General features: G+C 50.3%; 1 long non-coding RNA gene across 1 annotated transcript; it reads right to left on the bottom strand.

Annotated features, from left to right (window-relative positions):
* Window positions 1-1,188: 1,188 nt before the first annotated feature.
* LOC135392934 (uncharacterized) lies at window positions 1,189-1,952 on the bottom strand. The gene is made up of 2 exons (XR_010422317.1): window positions 1,841-1,952; window positions 1,189-1,369 (listed from the first exon to the last, which is right to left on the bottom strand). It is a non-coding gene; the product is annotated as an uncharacterized LOC135392934 (long non-coding RNA).
* Between the last annotated feature and the right edge of the window lie 5,306 nt (window positions 1,953-7,258).

The following is a 7,258-nucleotide window of genomic DNA, read 5'->3' as shown; positions in this document are numbered from 1 at the left end:
TCTGTTTGTACTGCCAGAGGACTACCGCATCCTTTCAGTTGAAATTGTGAAATTTATGAAATCTCTGCTAATCAATCGCACATTGTTTCCTTTCCAGTAAGAGAGTCATGGAGAAAGACCACACCGTCCTATGTAAGCACACAACACGTAGTTCTGGAATTGCAAAATTGGTGTTGCACATCGCTATGTTCTGTAGCTGTAACGTACTACAACTTCCAACACTTCTTGTGCTGCCTAATGTCGATAACGCGAACGGACAGCGGGAAGAGTCAAAGCATCGGCGGCTACACAGTAAACTTTTTTACACTTTTTGGTGTAAATGGCTTGTTCCATTGCACACACCTTTTTGGTGTTGCCTTTACACTCAAATGATGTGTGTTTTCTAATACACCCTTTAGTTAAGTGTATTCCTAGTATTCTGACCTCATCAGAATGATTAAGAAAACTGACTCGTCAGATAGATAAACCTCGTGGAGAGGTGAAAAAACGTTCCTGTATTTCACCTTGAGTTACATGTTCAGACAGACGAGAGCGAGAGCTCAACAGTTGGTCTACATAAGACACAAGGGAGGGAAGAAAGGTCACGTGGTACAGAGATCCAAAGCGTTGTACACAAACGGAAAGAAAAGAAAACGGAGCGAACCATAAACACACCGAAGCCACCCACCTCGTCCAGCCAGACCGCTATAACGCAACCGAGTTAAACCCGACACTTGTTGTGGTTATGGCCTGTGGAGTCAGACAAGGGTTCTTCGAATTGTATCAACACCGGGGATCCGGCTTCGAGATGGGTGGCATGTTATGGTTCCCTCCAATCTGCCCCTCCGTGTATACTTCGACTGATATCATTTGGTTTGAGTACAAGAAATTCACACGCTAAAAATACAGAGCAAAGAAACGAAACCCGTGCCTTGTAAGTGGGAGCACACTCCTCCGGCTGGTGTCCCATAGGATACCAGAAGTAGTAAGTACTGACCACGTTTATCCGGAAACGCACATCTGGCCTGGACGCCATTAATTAGCAATTAGAGCTAATTGGGACCCCCCACATTAATCAGCACCCTCCAGGGAGCCATCACACTAATTGGGGAATGTCTATCTTGCGTCCAGACCAAGATGTGCGTTTCCGGATAATCGTGGTCATAAAAAATAAAAAAATAGGCAGAAAATAAAATAAAAAGATAGAAATAGAGTGGAGAGAAACAATTTATTCGAAAATCAACGATGCCGCGGCGAAGAAGCCGCTCCGCAACACCCGAGTGACCAGCGTCCGCCATGTTGGTAGTTTGCACCCAGCAGTTGCAGAGATCGACGACAGGTGGCCACTTAGTTGCAAGGCATCACACCAGATGGCGCCACCATCATAGCTCTAGACGAGAAAGACAGAACAAGATACTAGCGGCGCGTAAAAATGACAGCACTGCTAAGCAAGTCTAGGCATACGAGAGAAAAGGTCTAACCGCTACTGCTAAAACAGAAAACAGTACACATCGGGGAAAAAGGCTTACGGGAACGATCGCTTAGGCCCAACACTACGCAGCTAACACAAGGCGGGAACCACACATCGCTAAACATGCGAGAAAAGGCTTAACACGAGCGCGGTCACCGCTAAACACGGCAAACATACGAGGAAAGAGGCTTACGGGGGCGATCGCTTAGCCCTAACCACAACACTATGCAGCTAACACAAGGCGGGAACCACACATCGCTAAACATGCGTCAACAGGCTTGGACACCGCAAAACAAGTCTAAACATGCGAGAAAAGGCTTAACACGAGCGCGGTCACCGCTAAACACGGCAAACATACGAGAAAAGGAGCGCGTCAAATCACTCACTCACCTTTTCCCCCGCGGCAACTTCCAGGCAGAAACTGAGCGAGCGCGGAGAACATACGTCTGCTCTCTACGAGATCCAGCCAGCAACTGAGCGAGCGCGCGGAGCGCACGTCCGTCTTCCGCGACGGTCCGAGAGAAACTGAGAGAGGCGACGCGCGCGCGCCCTCTGCTCCACCCGTCCGCGCATGCGCGCGCGCGCGCTGCTAGCTCCCTCTGCGCCGGCCGCGGGTGTTTTCGGTTTCGGCTCTCTGCTGCGCGCGCGCGCGCTCCTAGCGGCGACGGGTGGCTTTTCAGTTTCGCTTTCATTCTCCGTTCTTTGCGCGCGCGCGTTTATCTCTATAAAGGCAGCGCGCACCGCGCTCGCGTCATCACTACGTGAAGATGTTCAGCTACCACTCTTTACAAAATTGTTCCCGTACCCACGCTTCTTGGGAAGAAGTGGAGAAGGAATGTTTCAACGGCGAAAGTCCCCGCAACGAGCTCGTCATCACTGCTTTTCGCTACGTGATAGACATGGTAGGCTTTGGCAATATAGGAGAGATCTCGCCGGGGCCGCTGCAGGAGATGGTGCGTCGAATTTACGCCCGTTACAAGAACGTCTGCATAACGGTTCCTGACGGACCCCTGGGACTGATGAGCGAATTTGTGAGCTTGGCCAACGCAGAATTCAACTACATCGCTGCAGACATCGTGGACCTTCTCGCTCGTGCCATCGCTCATATTAAGCACGCCCTGCGGAAGCAGCGACATTTGCAAGCAGTCTACATCGTCAACTTTGTCACTGATTTATTGAAATACCGCTTGGTTATTGACATGCAACGCATTAAACAGACCGAATAACTTTGACGAGACTCTGTGTGTTCTTTCACTGAAGCATCTTTATTGAATACATACAAAGGACTTGGTCGATAGATGCCTGCACCCTCCCTGACTTGCCTCAAGAGAAAGGATATGGGGTATCTTCATCGCAGCGTCGTCATTGCGCGGGTCACTGCGTCAGCACGATGACGGAATGGTAATTCTCTTCGTACACCCATTCCGCTACCACACTGCCACGATGTCCCGTGCTGCTCCTGTCTGCGAGAGAGAGAGAGAGAGAGAGAGAGGGATGTCTCGACTAGAACTTTTATTCTCGATTACATGCGCGTGCAGCTCTTTGTTCCGCGGTTACTCGATGCCTGACGTCGACGGTCTCGGGCTCTCTTCCGGGTTTTCCGGTGCTGCACAAAGAGGGAGTACTATCGTAATCCTATACGCGTCAAAACACTAGGAAAGCTTACCGTATTCGCAGCTCCCATAAGGGAAGGAGTGTACGGCATCCACGAGATAGCGTTTGTCGTCGTAGGGGACCAAGCTCTTCTTGAGTCTCGAAATGGTGTACATCGTTTGCTTTATACTCTGGATGGTGCACTGCTTCTGAGAGACCGCCTTTTCATTGAACAGAGAATCTCGGTACACTTCGTGCAATAAATGTTTCCTCACCACGTCTTTCTTAACTCCTTTGGCTCTCGCGATCTGTTTGTGTGTCCCAGCCAAGAGAATGCTGTACATTTTCGCTCGGATGGCTACGACTTCCTGAATAACTCCGCCCCCCGTCTCGTCTTTGAAGTACCCCATCTGATTCGCGTGCTCGTCGTTGAAAAGTGGGTGGTCCGTCGGATAGGAAGACAGATCTAACTCACTCTCAATCTTCATCAGCTGCTCTTCCAGGCTTTCACACGTGAGAGAAAAAATTACGCTGTCCGTGTCGCTATAGATCAATTGCACTGGACATGTCAAGCGAGAAAAGAGCGACTCGTAGATGAAGCTGTACATTCGGACTTTGGATATTTCAAGAATGGCAAAGCCCACGTAAAGGGGGTGCGTGCATTTGATGCGGCGTTGTTTCATCTCGTACAAGATGCACTTATCACTCAGAATGTGAAAATGCTGACTGTCGACGGAGCTAGCTTTTCGGAGCGCGCTTTCTTTGTCGTAGGCTAGGGCATACTTTTTCATCCGTCTCACATTTTGTATCGACTTACCGAACGTGCTGTTCGACATGGTTTTGTACAGAAGTCGCTCGAATTTCGTGCTCGCGGCATTCCTCAACGCGACGTTTCTCTGCACGAAGGTTCGCAAAAAGTTGTCTTGGCGGAACGAGAGGATGCTGTGAACACGTTTTATTTTCATGCCCAACCTCACGTACAGAGCGAGCAGTGCATAATGAACGACGTAGCGTTCTTTGTCGTAGCACGTCAGCAAGAGTTTCGTTGTGGAAGGGGCGTTCAGCGCCAACGCATCTTTCAGGTGGCGTTGGTAGGGGGAGAGTTCGTTCTCGTCCACGCACCTGTGTTCGGGTGCCAGGGGAAAATCCCTAGTGAGCGCGTGCAGTTCTTCGGGATATGACAAGTCTACCACGTACACGTAACCCACTTCCGAATCGTGAGGAATGTTGAGAAAATCGATCTCGCTCCACCTCGAAGGATCGACCCACTCAAAACCACCTGTCGGGAGATGGAAAGTCATCGCGTACGGGTACAAACTGTTCACGTCGAGGTACTGGATAAAAGTCTTTTCTTGCTGGGGATCGTAATCGTCGCACCCCTCGTGATTAGCCCGACAGTATCTGTGGAAGCTGTTACAAATGCCTCCCCTGATTCCCTTCTCGATCGTTTCGTACATCTCGCGATCGCTCATGAGCTCGAGTTTGACTTTGGTGAGCTTCAGAGCGCTGCTCCACGCGTAACTGGCGAGGGACACTGTGCGTAGGATATCTAACCCATCCGTCTCTAGCGCAATCTTCCTGAAATACAGTACGACGTCGCAGAGCTGACAGGCGTCGAGCGTGACGTAGAGACGCGTGTAACCGCCGAGGTTCTTACATTCGAACAATTCGAAAATCTCGAGGGCGTACTGATAGTCCTCGTCCGTGATCTCTTGGTCGTTCAGGTCGCTTTTGAAAGCTTCCTTTGGCGGTAGTGCGGGCAAATTGTACGCTTCGAAACTGTCGACGAAGGTGTACGGGTAAATGCCCTTCCTGAGGAGGCGTCGGAAACGGTCACCAAACATTTGACGGGTACAATGAAACGCGCTTTCACCACCGCTGGCGAGCAGGGTTTCCACCAGGTTCGACAAGGAGAGGTTGAAAAACTGCGTGGTATCGCGGAAATGGAGATCGCCAATGTTGAACCCTCTTATCTTTTCCGAGCTCGAAGCTAAGATCCACGGCTCGCCCAGATTTAGAACGTGCATGTGGCGGAGAAGGGAGCTCAAATCGTACTGCAGGTTGTGCACGCACACGACGAGTTCTTTGGTATTACGACACGTAAGGTTACACGTATCACACAGCGTCGCGACAAAATTCGAAGAACCGGACTCTACGAAGCGGGTGTGGTCGTGATGCGATACCTTCCGCGTATGTCGGTTAAATTCGATTCCACAAAATTCGCAGTGTGTAGCGCTCGCGTGCCGAAAGTGGTCTTCCATACTCATGACCAACGGCGCGGGACAACTGTTCAACCTATCGATTTGATCACTAAATCGCTTGAGCGAGAGCAAGCATTTCTCTGCCGCGTTGGGTCCCAAATAGCCATCTACGTCCATTATTTTCCCATCACAACTTCTCACTAGCACAATGCTGTACGAGCTCATCCTGTGCACACTCGAGGCGTCCTTCACGAGCGCGTTTTTTTCCAAAACGCTCTCCGTGTCCAACACCGCGAAATAGGGGTAGGGATGCATGTACTGTATCTTGTTGAAGGAGACACACTCCCCCGCTTTTGGCATTTCGAGAATCACTTCGTTTACGTCTCGACACAGACGTTCGTGTTGCTGCAATGCCTCTCTCGTTCCGTAACCGGACGTGCATTTCTCGCAATAAAAGTAGTCACTTCGTCCCATGAAAGTGCTAAATTTTCGGATCCCATAGAAATGCTCCCTAACCTCGAGCAGGTGGACTTTATCCTTATAGAGCGTGCAGGGAACCCGTCCGGTAGATATCGAACTCGTCTGCTCGTCGAACACGTAGATGTAGACGGAGATTTTGTTTTTTCTCTCCCACAGGGTAATGTCTTCGTAAGTGACTGGGAAGCAGGGCGGCCAGTACGTTACGCGCGTCTCCGGATGGGAAGGATTCATGTACTTGTGGTATCTTACATGCAGGTTTGGTTTGCTCCTCAAAGGATGTAAGAGTGCCAGCACGCTATACTTGAAACACTCGTTTTCGTGATTCGGCGGAAGTTTGACGTTTGTGAGAGTCTTTGTTTTTCTCTTTAGCAGCTCGGGAAGCTCGATCGTGCATCCTATCCGCTTCGGTTTTAAGCGCGTTAGTTTTAAGTCGACACATTGGACGTCGTTCGAGGTGAAACCAGACCCTTCTCTCGCATAGTTTTCAACGCGTTGCGAGGACTCTGCGATGGCAGCATTTATCGCGCCTTCGATTTCTTGGCGGTTATGAACGACTCTCATGTGAAGGTTCACGTGAAGGAGATGCGAAGTCAACCCGTCGGCTCCGTCCTTAACCATGAGCGCCTTCGAGCACAGACAAAATTTGAAAGGCATGGGATAAGCTTCGAGGACGCGCGTGATTACTGGAGCTATGCTCGGTAGATAGAGTCGCAAATCGTCGACGTTGTCGTCGTGCGGGGAACAGAGAAGCGTGTACCTAGTAGCCGTTCCGTCAAATGCCTCGTCTGTGACAAAAAAAGGAAGGAATCGTCTCTCCGTGACGGAGGGATGATTCTCTACGACGTGTTCTCTCAATTCAACGATTCTACGACCCTGGACAGGCTCAGCTTCGTTTCGAAATTCTGGGCTTGCATCTGGTGATTCATCTCGAACCCTACCAGACAGAGGAATGAAATCTGCATACGACTGATCCCCTTCCCACATGAGCAATTCGTCGTCGTCGTCGTCCGTTTCAGGTATTACGAAAGGCGGACTACTGACTCTGTCGTCGTCGTCGTCATCTGAAAGGACGACTGGGCTATTACCGAGATTCTCTATTCTAGCTTCGTGCTCTCTTTCTACGGCCACGAGCATGGCATCGATGGGGTCGTACTGACATACGAGACAGCGCGGCACTGCGGTCAAACAAAATCAGTACGAGATTCCCCCTCACGAAACAATGCTCACTTTTCCCTTCAGTTGAGGAACGCTTGAGATTGATGATGATGATGAGAGAGATGGGATGAGTCCCTGTGGTCAGTGTCATGCGGTGACAGCGGCTATTGGTTCCTGAAAAACAATGTCATACATAGAATACACTCTCACAGCAGAGACGGTCAACTTACATTTTGGTCCACGAAACGCCTCGTGTCGTGGATGGATGGATGCCCCTCGTGGGCTTCCTGTCAATCGTCGTAGAACCAGCGCACCTTTTATAGTCGCTACACCGCTCTCCTCCTCCTCGCATTGCGACGGTGTCGTCTGTACTTTGACC

The sequence above is a fragment of the Ornithodoros turicata genome, chromosome 4, assembly GCF_037126465.1.
Source record: "Ornithodoros turicata isolate Travis chromosome 4, ASM3712646v1, whole genome shotgun sequence".
NCBI lineage: Eukaryota > Metazoa > Arthropoda > Arachnida > Ixodida > Argasidae > Ornithodoros > Ornithodoros turicata.
The sequence above is the reverse complement of the archived record's forward strand: the minus strand, read 5'-3'. Positions and strand labels throughout refer to the sequence as shown.